The sequence below is a fragment of the Suricata suricatta genome, chromosome 7 (genome assembly GCF_006229205.1).
Source record: "Suricata suricatta isolate VVHF042 chromosome 7, meerkat_22Aug2017_6uvM2_HiC, whole genome shotgun sequence".
NCBI classification, from domain to species: Eukaryota; Metazoa; Chordata; class Mammalia; order Carnivora; family Herpestidae; genus Suricata; species Suricata suricatta.
Window position 1 is genome coordinate 109153869 of NC_043706.1, and position 16473 is coordinate 109170341.

General features: G+C 32.8%; 1 pseudogene; it reads right to left on the minus strand.

Moving 5' to 3' along the window:
• The window catches only part of LOC115295330, a 57628-nt pseudogene that overhangs the window by 13109 nt on the left and 28046 nt on the right, over positions 1 to 16473 (minus strand).

A 16473-nucleotide genomic window follows, 5' to 3' on the forward strand; every position in this document is an offset into this window, starting at 1 on the left:
TGGCTGGATATATTTAAAACTTTGAATTAATCTAATTGCTGAGTTTAATCCATTTATATTTATTGTGATTACTCGTAGAGTTTGATTTATTTTTACATTGTGATACAGTTCTATTTATAAATGGGATTGCTTTCCCAATTTCCTTTTTTAATCTCTTCTGTCACTGGTTGGGTTTTTCTTTTGTTTTATTTTGGTATTATTAAAAAAGATGGTATTTTATTTAAAATATGAAGATGAAAACACACTTAAAATGAGTTAAGATGACTGTTCTTGGAAAAGTTTCTAAAGATAGCCTAGGCATGTGACATAGTTTGGCTAAAGATGTATAAAGGGAAGACTGTTGTGGAACTTTAGGTTCTTGGCACAGTGTCATACTCTTTTCGTTCCCTTTATCCCTCCTGGAAAGCAGATGTGCTGGCTGTAACTATCGCAGCTATCTTGTACCCAAAAGAACAACAGAGACATTGTTAACCTTACAGCAGAATTTAACAGCTGCCCACCTCTTGTAGGCAGAAAAATAATCTTCTATTTTAAGCCACTGTTGTGGGTTATAAACAGAGCCAAACACAACTAAACTGATATCTTTTTTTCCTCCTGTTCTAATTTCTATTGGATGGTAATCCCACCTACTTTTCTTCCTCTGTTGATTTTGAAACTATACATTAACTGTTCATTTATTTTTGGTTCTTCAATTGCTATTTTTACATTAAAAAAAACAACTGCTTTAACTATTGGATACACAATAATTGATATCGTATCCTTCTATGTACACAATAAATTTAGTATGCTTCAGTTTTCATTATTCTTTCCCATCTCTTGAGTATGTGGTCTTATATTTTCATTTTATCTTGCTTTCAACCTATCCACAGTACTATTATTATTGCATCTATAGTTAAATCATATTTAGATTTGCCAATATTTTTTCAAAGTTCCTTTTGTAATCATCTTTCTGATTTTAGTTTTTACTAAAATTCAATCTACAGTATCTTTTTCAGTGAAGCCTATGATATTTAATCAACTTAGTCTCTGTTTTCAGACAACGTATTTATTTAAGCTTCACATTTGAATAAATTTAGCTTTATAGTATTTTAAGTTAACATTTATATTTCCTTGGCACTTTAAAGATCTTATTGCAATGTCTCTGACTTCCACTGTGATTCTCAGGAATCCTCTCTAATTGTTCCTTGTGTGTCTTTTTTCTCTGGTTGCTTTTATGATATCCTCCTTGTCTTTGATTCTCCTCCTTCTATATCTGGTCCTGGCCATAGCAACAGCAACATTCCAGCAATGTTAGCACTCACACTTCTAGTTCCAATAATAAAATATTCTGCTGCCTAGCAGCTTCAGGAGATAAACTAGCGGGCAACAATGGTAGCATGGATATGGCAGCAACAACAATAAGAATGTGGGATCCCAGATATTTCAGTGTCCATAAGAGTGTGAGCTGTTGGATTCCTGCAATATGGGTTGTGTTAGCAGTTCCAAGAGTGACAGAAACAACAACACTTAAATAACACTACTTTCCCTTTTGTTCCTCTAGTCTTTCACATTGTAAACAATTTTCTATATTATATACTTTTGCTTGAAATACTTAGAGTTGTTTCTGCTTCCTAATTAGATACTGATTTAATACAATTTAGATGAGAATATGGTAGATCATATTAATGTGGAAAGATTATACAACTCCGTTCCATTGATATTAAATATTAGCCAGGTGACTTGTTTCAACCAGTGAAATAGAAGCAGAAGGGACATGTGTAATAGCATAGTGCAAGCTTTAAGAGCCATTACATGGTTTCACACTCTTCTCCTTGTGCTGTGCAACCAGACCCATGGTATCCCAGAGAAGAGATGCCCATTGGTGAGGACTTGGAATGCACACATGAATCCGAGGCACAGTAAACTCATGATGGATATATAATATGATTAAAATAATATACCTGTGTTGTTATACTCAGATTTTTCATTATTTGTTACTGCAGTATAATTCAGCTTAAGATGACTGATATAATGTGGGTTTAGTTTCATTATGTTTGAAAAATCATTAAAATTTTTTTTAATGTTTTATTTATCTTTGCGAGAGAGAGAGAGAGAGAGACAGCATGAGCATGGGAGGGTCAGAGAGAGAGGGAGACACAGAATTCGAAGACAGGCTCCAGGCTCTGAACTAGCTGTCAGCACAGAGCCTGACACAGGGCTTGAACCTATGAACTGTGAGATCATGACCTGAGCTGAAGTCAGATGCTTAACCAACTGAGCCACCCAGGTGCCATTATTCTATATTTTTTTAATTTGAGGAATTATGCTATTCTTCAATTCTAAAAAAATTTTATCATTAACTCTTTGAATATTGCCTCCTCCTCTTGAATCTCTCTAGAACTGAAATAAAAATATGTCGACCTTTTGGGAGTGTGTTAATTTCTACATGTTTATGAATTTTCCAATTTTCCTTCCTTTGTTGAATTCTAATTTTATTCCATTGTGCTTGGAAAATAAACTTGGTATGATTTCAGACTTTTAAAATTTGTTAAGATTTCTTTTGTGACCTAACCTATGATATATCTTGGAAAATGTCTCATGTGTGCTTGGGAGGAATGTGTTTGCTCTGTTGGTGTTGAGTGGAATGTTCTATATATGTCCGTTAGGTACATTTGGTCGATTGTGTTGTACAAGTCTTCTGTTTCTTGATTGATTTTATATTCTATGCATTTCCTATTAGTAAAAGTGGAATATTAGAGTTTCCTACTCTTATAATTGCTATTTTTCCTTTTAGTTCTGTCAATGTTTGCTTTATGTTTTAAGTGCTCTACTTATTTATAGCTGTTATATTATAGCTGTCAATCATTTTATCATTATATAAAGTCCTTCCTTGTCTTTCTTCTATGGGTTTTTGTTTAAGTCTATTTCATCAGTTTTTCACTTAAAGAATATTTTTCTGATATAATTATAGCCAACCTTTTTCTCTCTTAGTTACTATTCTCATGAACTATTTCTTCCCATCCTTTCACTTTCAGTCTATGTATGGCCTTAAAACTAAAGTGAATCTTTTGTAGATAGCATATGTTGAGTCTCGTTCTTTTAGTCATTCAGTTCCTCTGTCTTTTGATTTAATCTATTTGTGTTTAAAATAATTATTGATAAGGGAATACTTATTTTGCCAAAGTTTTGTTGATTTTTTTCCTGTTTGCCTTGTAGTTCTTTTGTTCCTATTTTTCTCTCTTTCCATCTTTTTGTTTGTTTCATTGATTTTTTTGTAGTGTTTTTATACTTAACATTTTCCTTTGTGTGTATTCTATAGGTATTTTCTTTGTAGTTACCATTTGTTTACACAGGAAATGTTATAGTCATAGCAGTCTATTTGAGTCTGGTTATAACTTAAACCGCATGCAAAAATGCTACTGTTTTACACCCCCCCTACTCTTCATGTTATTGTCATCACAACTTACATCTTTTATACTGTGTATTCACTAGAAAGTATTTTTGTTATAATAATTATTAATATTTTGTTTCAACTTCTATACTGAAAGTAAAATGGTTTACCAATCACCATTATAGGATTATATATTCTTTATTTATCTATGTATCTACTTTTATATGTGGGTTTCATACTTTTATTGTTTTTCATGTTGCTCATTAGTGTACTTTCATTTCAACTACCTTAAAAGTTTCTTGTAAGGCAGATGGTGGTGATGAATTCCCTCAGCTTTTGTTTTTCTGGGAAAGTCTTTATCTCTTCTTCATTTCTGAAGGACCGTTTTTTTATTTGATATACTGCTCTTGGTTGGCAGCTTTTTGTTTTTCAGCACTTAGAATAGATTATCCCATTTCCTTCTGTACAGTTTTTGCTTTAAAACCCACTGATAGTTTTATGGGGGTTCCCTTGTATGTGATGAGTTACTTTTCTCTTGTTGCTTTCAAAATTCTCTCTTTATCTGTGACTTTTGACAATTTGATTATGTATTCTGTTGTTGATTTCTTTGAGTTCAGTCTTTTGGAATCTTTTGGATTCATAAATCTAAATGTCCTTTTCTTTCCTCGATTTGAGAATTTTTCAGCCATTATTTATTAAATAACCCTTCCATCTATTCTCTCTCTTCTTCTAGGACTTCCAAAATAGTCTCTTGATGGTGACCTATACATCCTGTAGCCTTTCTTTTCTCTTTGTATTTCTTTTTGTTCTCAGGATCATTTCAAATAAAATGTCTTTGAGTCAACAAGTTGACTAAAAGGCCTGTGGTATTGTATGCACACCCCACTCTCTTTTCCCTAAGGGAGAAATTTTAGATTATATTGATATCTTTTGGTAGTGAGCTCTGCTGGCTTGTGAGAGGGACTGATGAAGCTAAAGTAAACTTGTTCTTCTTACCCCTTTTAATTCAAATATTCTTGATTTTATACTCATCTGTATATCTGTAACTTCTTAACTGGAATCTATATCTCTCATACAGGTATTTTGGTCCATATATCATTGTTAAATCAATGTTTCTGTGGGGTGCATGGGCTGGGGCATCCTGTTCTGCCATCTTGCTAATATCACCTTTCACATTCATCTTGATAATCTATTTTCTATCCTCGTGTATGTTGTCTTTAGGCAGTTTTTACTTGGGATCAACAGTTTTTTGAGATAAAGATTGGCTCAAATACCTAGTGTTACTTCATTGTTCCACTTTGTTAGAAATCACTCACAAGTTAAAAGCACAACCTTAAGCAGTCCCCAATATGCTGAACATATAGTTTAATCATTTAAATTACTAGCACTTAAATTCTAGCTAGGCATGTTGTGAGTATTATTGTAAAAAATACATATTAATTATCCTTAAAATGTAATTTTAAGAAATATTGTAAATATTAGAAGTGTTTGTTAATTGATTTAAATTAGTGACTCTTAAAATAGAGGATTCATGGGCTCTGAGAAATTTACATTTCCCTGAAGAAACCACAGACTCCAGTCTGAGAAACACTGGGTTTAAATCTTGATTTCCATTAAAGGTTTCTCATTAATATACTTGATAAAATGTTATACAGCTAGCCTTGGCCAAGTTTCCTTCTTTTAACAGCTGAAGACAGCTATTGTTAGGGTTAATGGTACTTTTGTTCAACTTAACGATAATTGTATGCAAATCTTAGAATTTGCCACTGGCTTACTATTTGTGGTAAACTTGTGGGAGTAGTTATATTTCCTTTTTCTTTTCAGGAAAACTGCCAGTATCAGGAATCACTGTCTGCCTCAAAATTGCAGTTGTGGTTGTCTTCTCAGATTACTAGGAAATTATAGCAAAGTTTGTAGCAAACTTGAAAATTATTATACAGCAAAGACTTGTTACTAAGAAACACAGTTAGTATATAAAGGCAGGAAAAGAAGGAATAAAAATAAGAGAAAGATCAGGAAATTGTTAAATTAACTAACTATCCTCATCCTAAAATAAGAAGTAATAAAATCTTATAAAAATGCTCTTTGAAGTTCCTCTCCTGTAATTGGATTTCTTCTAATCGTTCCTGATTGTTGTTGTTGTTGTTTTTAATTTAATCTCTCTGTCTATGATTGTTTATTCTTACATATGGATAAAGTTTAAAGAAAAGTTTTCAGCAAAATAGAAATAGACATAATAGACATAATATAATAACTTAATCAATAGGAAGTAATAGCTATTAAAATTGAAATGTAGTCAAAGGTAATGTTCTGTAGACATTGCAATAGAAGCCACTACTCTTACTTAAATTAGATAATGTATAAGAACATAAATAAATATGAATAATGATGAAAATGAAAAATGATGAATAACAATAAAATATATAGTTTCTCTCAGCCTTCTCAAATATGAATGTCTATGCATTCATTATGTGGAATTTATTAAGAGTTTATAGGATATCTATTGTTTTCTTTGTATTCTCTTTTACATATAGACAATTAAGTACTCTAGAAAACCTATTCCAATTCTTACAGAGATTTTAAGTGTGTTGTAAAGACACTATGACTTATGCTACAAAGCACTCAAAAATAAAATTTAAAACAGCAGAAAATTATGTTTAATATTCTGAGGTTATTCATTAAAATAGTGTTTGTTATTTGTTTAGGTGTGTCAGTTGATTTAATTGTTTAAAGAAGCTATTTTAGCTTTTAAAATAAGACATTTTTCTCCATACTATTATATGCAGAGTCTCCCAATCTTTATCTCATCACCATGTTTTCTCAGAATTTGGCTTAAATTTTAACATTAGTCTTCTTCCCTGTATCAACACATTTAAGAAAAAAGTTTTCCTCATTGTGTCAAACTGCCTTACTTCTTTCACAAACCAAATTTTCCTAGATCTGTTGGTCACTTAAGATCATTGAAAAGTCATACTTGGTTTTTGGAAAGTAAGTGGGAATTCAGTTTGTTTCTGGTCAATTGTCAGTCATGATTGGCCTTATTTTTCTTGAGATAAAACAGGCCATTTGTTTCAGGCATAGACAATTCTTAAAAAGACAAGAAGCTTAGGTTGGTTATTCACACAAAATAGTCAAGTCCAAATGTGTAAAATGCAAACAGCTTCTAAAATTCAGCAAGTGATTTTCCAGGAAGGCATGCAAAACTGGCTTTTTAAATAAATCATGCATTGGTAAATGCTCAAAAAATGTATTAATTTTGCTAACCTCAGAGTATTATGGGAATGCCAAAATAAATTTCAGTAAAAAATTTCTCAGGGCTCCCCTCTGCTTGCTAGATGGGATGATGCCTGACTTATGAATTGTTTAATAAAGCCAAGTAGATCTTTGAATTTACTAAGTTGGAAAAGAAAGAAGGGAAAGAAAGAAAGAAAGAAAGAAAGAAAGAAAGAAAGAAAGAAAGAAAGAAAGAAAGAAAGAAAGAAAGAGAAAGAAAGGAAAGAAGGAAGGAAGGAAGAAGGGGAGAAGGGAAGAAAGAAAGAAAGAAGAGAAGGGAAGGGAAGGGAAGGGAAGAGAAGGGAAGGGAAAGAAAACTTTTCTGGGTAAATTTTGATACTCTGGATTTGTTGTATATTGTTGATTTAAATGATAATTATATAAAGTAATTTATCTTGTCCTTTTATGTATATCTTTTAGCATAAATAATAATAATTTATAATTTCATAATGTAAAATATCACAAATAATCTAGCTTTTTTCTTATCTAAATATATTACTATACTATAGAATAAATAGATAACAGAATTTGGTGAACCTCTTATAACTCTGACCCACTCTCAAACATTCTATTTCTTAATTTCTTTCAGGCTAGTTTTAAACTAATCATTACTTTTTGTATGTTTTGAATTAAAAAATTAATAAAATGTGCATAATGAGAATGTTTAAACAATGAAATTAATAAATCTGTAATTATCTTGATAAAGGGTCTGAAAATAACAGTACTGTCATTATGATTTGGCATGTCATGATATTGCTTAATTTGAAAAATTACAAATGTTGCATTAGAAAAAAATATATACGCCTTATCTGAGAAAGACTTTTTCAAATGTACTGTAAATACTGATAAAAAAACCTAGAAAAATATTTCACTTGGACTTAAAAATATTAAATGCTTTGCAAAAATACCTGTCAGCAAATTTAGGCTATTTTTTTCATGGTTGGTGGAATGAACTGAGAGGATATCCTCTATTTTAATATTAAATGTGTAGAAAAGTAGTCTAATAAATTATGGTAAAGGATTCATGATGAGTCACAACATGAGTCTTTGCCATGCCTCAGTATGTGAATCACATTAATGAACAATTGTTTAGTATTACACAAAAAGGATACCATCTATAGTGTTATCTTAGAGAGTTGGATATCAAAATTGGATTTGGTCAAAAAACAACTGTGCTGCCTTTGAAATTAAGTTAAGAATGAGCCAAAGTGTTCAGCCAGCAGATGTCAGAGATTTGAGCTCCATCATCATAGATGGCACATTAGTATATTAGAATGGAAAATGAAACCCCACAATTTATGCTGGCTGATGGTTGATTGATGAAACTGGAAAATTCAAAATGCTGAAATAAAATAGAGGAAAGGGGAGAGGGAGAAGAGAAAGAAAATATGAAAGAAATTAAATGTGTGTGAGAGAAAGATTCATAGACTTGACACACCTAGTTTTTTTTATTAACTTTTCTGTAGGACTTCAGGTATTATGAAAAGAGAACACCATTGTGTTGAACCATATAAAATTACTGATGATTTGCCAGTTTCACCTACAAATACGACATTTTCATATACTTCAACATAATATAAAGCACTTACTTAGTCTGACTTTTAATGAGGGTTTAATAGTAGGCATTTCCTTTCTTTCTCATATAATTCATGATAGTTATTTTTGCCCCTCTCATATTAGTATTCTACAATCCTGCAGAGATTCTAGGGTTCCAGAGTACCATTAGAAAAGGAATAGGAAAGGAACTTCCTGCAGACAAGAACAAAAGAGGAAAAAGAATCCCACCATTCAAAAAAAAATGTTTATTGAAATTTTACAAATGGCAGAGAGAAAGAAAAGAGACACCCTCAGGGAATGTGTCCAGAAATGGCCACTAAGTAGGATGAAATATCTTCAAAACTTGAATCTTATCTTTAGTATGTGATTTTTGCTGCCTACAAAATGTCCATTTTTTTTCTATTGTTTTTATTCCCTCAAAATCTTGGAGAAAAAATAATTTGTATGAAAGTATGTAAGTATAATCATATGGTTTCTAAAAATCTCTAGATTACTAGTTCAGTATTAACCTGGCCAAGTTTGAGAAGCGCAGGAAAACTTTAGGAAATATGAGTGGAAAAGGGTCTTCTGAAAAGCATAGACTTTGTGAGTTGGAGTAATTAGAAGGTTAATGAAAGAGCTAGAACCTAAATGTATTTTTAAAGATAAGTAGAATTTAGTTACAGAAGTGTAGAAGGTGTAGTCCAAATAACAATGAGGAAAAATAGAAATCTGTGTGGCAGGCAGAAGAAAGCCAGCAAAAGATATAAAGAAGAATGCACACAAATAAGTAGAAAGATAATACATGTTATTGGATTTGAAGAGTTAATATTGTGAACATGTCCATACTACCTAAATCTACAGATTCAATGCAATCCTTACCAAAACTCCAATGGTATGTTTCACAGAAATAGAAAAAAAACTACCCTCCAATTTGTATGGAATGACAAGAGACCCTGAATAGCCAAGGCAATCTTAAAAAAGGGAACAGAGAGGGAGACTTCACACTCCTTGATTTCAAACTATATTATAGAATAACTAAAACAGTATTGTACTGGCATAAAAACAGACATAGAAGTCAATGAAACAGAATAGAGAGCTCAGAAATAAATTGATGCATATAAAGTCAACTAATGTTTGATGATGCCCCAAGAAGACACAATTGGGAAACGTTAGTCTCCAATAAATGATATTTGGAAAACTGGATATGCATATGCAAAAAAATAAACTGAAACTTGATCTTACACCACTCACAAAAATTAACTCAAAATGGACAAAAGACTTCAATGTGAGACCTAAAACTGTAAAACTCCTAGAAGAAAACATAGCGTGTAAACTTGACATTGGTCTTGGCAATGATTTTTTTGAATTTGAAAGGCATAGGGAACAAAAGCAAAAATAGATGCCGAACATCAAACTGAACACCTATGCAGAGCAATAAAACAATCATCAGAGTAAAAGGTCAGCCTACAGAAAGGGAGAAAATACTTGCAAACCGTCTTCTGATAAGTACGTAGAATCCAAAATATACTTCATACAGCTCCATAGCAAAAAAGCAAATAATCCAATTAAAAGTGGGCAAACAGCTTAACTAGACATTTTTACAAAGAAGATGTACAAATGGTCAGTAGATACATGAGATACTCAACATAGCTAATTATCAAGGTAATTCAAATTAAAACCACAAGAATATATAACATTCGCCAGTTAGGATGGCTACTACCAAAAAAACCCACAAAAGATAATGTCAGTGGGGATCTGGAGAAAAAAAAACTCTTATACCCTGCTGATGGGGTGTAAACTGGTATTTATACCATCATGCCATTATAGAAAGAGTATGGTGTTTCTTCAAAAAACTAAAAATAGATATGATACAGCAATCACAATCCTGGCCATATATCTTAAGGAAATGAAGTCAGTATTTCAAAGAGCTATCTGGGGAAGCCTGTCATTTGTGACAACATGAATGAAACTGGAAGACATTATGCTAAGTGAAATAAACCAAAGAAAGATAAATGTTGTATAGCAATATTTATCAATGAAATATATATATATATAGTATAGTATACATATATTATTTTACAGAAACAGAATAAAATGGTAGTTGCCTGGCTGGGGGAAGGGAGAAATGGAGGAATGTGGTATGTAGATCAACAGGTACAACAGTCTGTTATAAAAAAAGTGTTTTCAGGATCTAATGTACAGCATGATAATTTAGTTAATAATGTAGTATTGTAGGGTGCCTGGTGGTTCAGTTGGTTAAGCAGCTGACTTCAGCTCAGGTCATGATCTTGAGGTCATGAATTCAAGGCCGACATTGGACTCTCTGCTGCCATCATGGAGCCCACTTCAGATCCTCTGCTCCCCTTTCTTTCTGCCCCTACCCCACTCACAAACACACTCTCTCTTAAAAATAAATAACTATTAAAAAATAATTATGTAGTGTTGTATATTTGGAATTTTCTGAAAGTAGCTCTTAAGTGTTCTCACAACACACACACACACACACACACACTCACACAGCTAACCATATGAAATGTGATGGATGTTTTAATTAGTTTAATCTTGGTAACCATTTCATAATGTATATGTATATCAAATCATGTTGTACACTTTAAATACATACAATATATTTGTCAATTACTTTTAAATAAAGTTAAAAAAAAGAGTACAACACAAAATGTGTTTTTTCCCCTCAAGTATATCTGGTCTACTCATCTTTTAAGGGGCTCCGTGTTTACAAACTGGATCAGGTCATAAAACTGGATTAAGAGGATGTAACTCTCCATTTTGGTAATTGAAGACAGGTTTTATATTTATTTCTAGAGTTTCAATGATCAATTAGCTACTGCCAAAAATCCCTATAGTTAAAATATTTCTGATTACTGGTCTAGTCATGAAGATTATTATGATAACCACACTAACCTTATCTCTGATGCTTAAAAGACACTTCTAAGTCTTTGCTACTCTTTGATCTCATTACCTCCATTTAAATCTGCTTAAATTGTACATATAACAGTTCGTTCTCAGGATTTATTCACAAAAGGTAGTAAGTAAAATGCTTTCAATAATGGCTTTCTTCCCTCACTATGGATTCTGCAATTTCTTGATAATGACACAATCCCCTGGGGCAGGGGGTTAGAAGATAAAGAATACTTTAAGGAGACTGATGATAAAATACTAGTCAACACATAAATCTATATAACTGTCTTATTTTCCAGAATTGTCCAGGACTTGCTTTGACATCAAAACTATATTCTTGTGCAAAATCATGTGTTTATATGGAAGCTTTTACTAAAAAAAGCTGTTAAAAAGAGGTACTAGTTTTATAAAGATCGTACATTGTTGGAGAATAGGTGCCATCTTTTTTTCCTCTGGTGGTTGTATTCCAGATTTCAGTGCTATTAAAACAGAAATGCCAAAACATAGATGAAATTTGAGATATAACATCAGTCTCAAAATCATGGTTTTCATCAGATATATTTTTGTTGTCTATTTGGAGTCTTTGATTCATAGCCCATTATTAAGGTAGGCTACTCTGATTATCAATTATTTGGATTTATTTGAGTAGAACAGTGACCTTAGCATATTCATTTTTTTAACTCTGAAAGAACCTAGCATATATTTAGTTTCCTTTAAGAAAATTAAAGTGTACTATTCTTTAATTTCTGGAATTTTATTCCAGTCCTTTGAATCTCCAAAACACCTTTTACTTTATATATCATTCAGTTAATACTTTACAAGTTTTTATATTCCACTTTCCTTGAGTGGAATAGCAGTATGAATATATTTGCAATACATAATATTCTTGATTTCACACCAAATTCTTTGGTTGACTTAGAGCCTAAATTGCCAATAACTCCAAGATATCTCTCTGACCCCTGCATCATGTACTTGTGGAGTCTGTAGCATAGACTACAAATTGGAAACTAAAACTGGAATTGAAAGGAATATAGACAGTTAGCAAGCATGGGAGAAATTACACTGCGGCCTAAGCTCTAAGAATGGCAATAAATAGTAATTGTGGAAGCCCTTTTCAGACCTAACAGGTAGGGAATGGAAGAAATAAAATAAGAGAGAAATTGCATCAAGAAAGCAGGAAAAGCAAAAGGAACAGTAGGATGAAAAGGAGGCAAAGAACGAAGATTTAATAATGAGGGAATGTATGGCAGTGGGTTTCTGAGTCAACTGCTCATCCTCTTCCAGATCGGTGGGTCCATCTGAAGGAGAGTTAGGTTGGGCTTTAAGTAATAAAATATATGCCTGACTCTAATCTCCTAATAATCTTTTCCATCTCCTCAATCCGTGTGTGCATTTAGCTCCCTCTATTGGATTGGTATTGTTTACACACAAGTGATATTTGCTCTTTAAAATTTGGCCCAAATTTCCTTCTAATACTTTACATTCAAAAGAGGAGGAAAATAATCTCCTCTTAGTGTTTCTACATTTGTATAAATCTAAGTGGTGACCAAAATGAATTGTTTGCACTACTCAAGACTTTTCCTCCAGGTCTTTGTTCTAGTAGAGAAATTTAAGTATTTCGTATCTTTACCACACTGACTCTCTCACCCCAAGTATTCAAAATTGCAACCACATTAAAGGAAAAGTTTGGAAATTCTCCTATTACAAGGCAATCACAATAATTTTCAGTAACCATAGACCCCTTGTGATTTTATGATTCTAATGTTATAATAAAGCCCTCATTCCCAAATGGGTGAAAGGTACACATTTTTCTAATAGCTTCAATCGTATTTGGAGATAAAACATAAGGAAGGACCAGGAACTCCAGAGTTTTGGAAGATTTTGAAGCAGTCAAAATAATTAAGGATAAAGAATATATTTTCTATGAGTGCTTTATAACACACAATATGTGATGCTGGAGTTGTATGCCTTATTTATTATTTTATGAAGTTTCTCTCAATAAATATTTTCATTAGTTTATTGGTTTTAGAAAAAAATCATCTTGTGATTTCATTTTTATGATGTTTACAACATTTACTATTTGTTTTTTCTCACACAGTACTCTTGATTTCTTAGACTGGAGTGTAGGTTGCAGAGGTTCCAGAGATTGGAACTGACCCAGTCATAAGATATCTAGGATGCCCCCAAATTTGAATCTACCTTTGACACCCTTGTGTTGTCCACAGTGGAATAAATTGATAGGAGAATCCTGAAGTTTCGTCCATGGCTTCAGTGTTTGTTTTATTGGGAATGACAATTGTCTACTATACATTGACCTTCTATGACTCACAATTCATATGTCTGGAAATTTCCTAGATCTAGGATGTGAATGGAACTTTACATAAAATTATGACCCTTATGTAAATTATATTTTTCCTATGTAGCATTTATTTTGCAACATACTATCTTATATTAAAAATGAATATCTGTGAGGCACTTACTGCGTTTATGTTACTCAGGTATCATATGACTATAATAAAAGAAGACTATCTCAAGTTTCATTTAGTAAATGAGATTTATCATAGAAAACCAAGTGAACATCATGGAATCCAAATGGAAAGAAGTTGAGCCAACCAAAAGTGATTCTGTAGTCCTAGACTGTTACGTTGTTCAAGACCAAAAGATGCTTCTGGGACCACATGACTCTCACAGAGCTAATTTTACTGACTTTTTATGGTCCTGTATAGTTGCCTGTAAGTGTACCCCATGCCTCTATAACCATCCATGCCTCCACCTGCCACTAAGTAATATGCTTTCTATGCACTGCCTTTACATTCCTAAGAGAAAGTCCTTAGACAAAGAATATGGCTACCTCAGCTTGTGCCATGTACAGAGGCAGGTTTAATCAGGAACTTGGCTCTGAGTTTGAGTTTAGAACGGTGTATTTCAATATCTACTTAGCGGAAAGTTGGTATCAGACTCTCCAAATGAGGGGTGTAAAAGATATCAATGGCAGATTCAATATTTTACTTCAATGTGTAAATAATTCTTTTTTTAAAAAAAGACAGTTAAGCTCAGTAATACCACTGAAAGTTAAATTGAAAACCAAGACATTTCTTAAAAAAATATTCATTATAAATTTATTTGAGTAGATGCCAGAAAATATATCCATTTAGTAAATGTAACCTGCTAGTTTATTTTCTTTTCCACGGTATTCTGAGATTTCTAAAATATGGGAGTTATTGATAAAAGCTTTTTTACCAATAATTTAGATAGCCCAGTTGACTTCCTATGAATTAAATTGTTATTATTTCCACTTCTCGCTAAATAGAGTATAACAACAGAAAGTTGTGCTATAGTAAAGACAATGTGAAAATTTTGAAATATATTTTGAGTTCTCTTGACACCATTTGTAGAGTTGCAGAAGATTTAGACCATTTTATAGTCTGTATTAGGTTTCAGAACTTGCATATACACAAATATTTATTCAATTTCACAGAACCACCAGTAACATTGGTATTTCTTAAGAGCAGGTCACCTTTTTAACGGTGAAATGTTTTGTGATAAAAATAGGAATTCTTCTCTTTACTAGATTTTTAAACTAAGGCTCAAAGAGTACAGGAATGTTTCTTGGAAAAGATAACCTGTAACACTCAAAATATCAAGAAAACCAAATATTGTCATTACGCTCTCTAAAAACACAAGGATACTGATCGTAGACATTTAAATAAATAAACTCTCTGTTAAGATTACAGGAACTGTTTTGTGTTGTTACAACCCAAATTTTGTCTTAGAGACAATGTTAAATTATTAAAATTAATGCCCATTAATCATTGGGCATATTAATACACTTACCTTTTCTATATTTTTGTCTACTGATTGTTTCTACTAATTTTGATCTCTAACATTCATTGAATAAATGTGTTCTAATATCTTACTTTTCAAAACAATCTGTTAAAAGAAGAGGAAAGGAAGAATGAACTACTAGTGATTATGTAACTATTAAATTACCTAAGTGCTTTCCATAAGTAAGCATATTTAACCCTTGCAACAATGCCCTATAGGTATTATTATCTTATTTACAAAAGAAAAGTTGAGCATCAGAGAAACTAGATAAATTGTCCAAAATCAAATAGCTAGTAAATGTCAGAGCTGAAAGTTGATAAGCTCTATGTATCTATAAAGTTTTTTTTTAACTCTCTGTATGCTATGTGAACAATTTCTCATTTCTTGTCCTGTCAAACTGAACCCGTTTATTAAAAACTTTTAACGTTTATTTTTTTAAAGACAGACACAGAGGACGTGAACAGGGAAGGGGCAGAGAGAGAAAGAGGCACAGAATCTGAAGCAGGCTCCAGGCTCTGAGCTAGTGGTCAGCACAGAGCCCAATGCAGGGCTCCAACCCATGAACTATGAGATCATGACCTGAGCCGAAGTCAGAGGCCCAACCGACTGAGCCACCCAGGAGCCCCAGCCTGGCTTTCATAGTCATCTGTTATCTGGTGTCTACTTATTTAAGCAGCCTTGCTTTTCACTGCTCTCCAGCATGAAGCTTCTTCCAGTCATCAATCTGCTTCCACCTCCAACTTTTTATTTTTATTCATTCTGGAGCTAAAAGGCTCAAACCCTCTTTTATATCAATCCAAATCCTAAATACCTCATGACAATCCCTCCCCTTATTATAAATAACATTCCCTGATCTTTTTTGAATGTAGTTTATTGTCTGCCTGCTGTTTTTCCATGTCTCTCTTGTTTTATTATAGTCTAACAAACACCCCTTCAAGCTTATCTGCCTTTCCTCTTTTCTTCTGTAGCATTCACATACTACTCTCTCTCTCACTACCTGATTTGAAAATGGGCTGCTTCTCTTCTACATCCTTTATATACTGCATAATTAGTAACCTTATGACCATACTGTAGTGTGCAGGGCAGGGTATAGAAGTGTATATAGTCTTTTTTTTTAAGTAGTTTATTGTCAAATTAGTTTCCATACAACACCCAGTGCTCTTTTGCACAAGTGCCCACTTTCATCACCTCCATCTCTTTTCCCCCGTCCCCCTTCAGTCCTCAGTTCGTTTTCAGTATTCAATAGTCTCTCAAGTTTTGCGTCCCTCTCTCTCCCCAACTCTCTTTCCCTCTTCCCCTCCCCCTGGTCCTCCATTAGGTTTCTCCTGTTCTTCTATTAGACCTATGAGTGCAAACATATGGTATCTGTCTTTCTCTGCCTAACTTATTTTGCTTAGCATGACACCCTCGAGGTCCATCCACATTGCTACCAATGGCCAGATTTCATTCTTTCTCATTGCCATGTAGTACTCCATTGTATATATATATACCACATCTTCTTTATCCACTCATCAGGTGATGGACATTTAGGCTCTTTCCATGTTTTG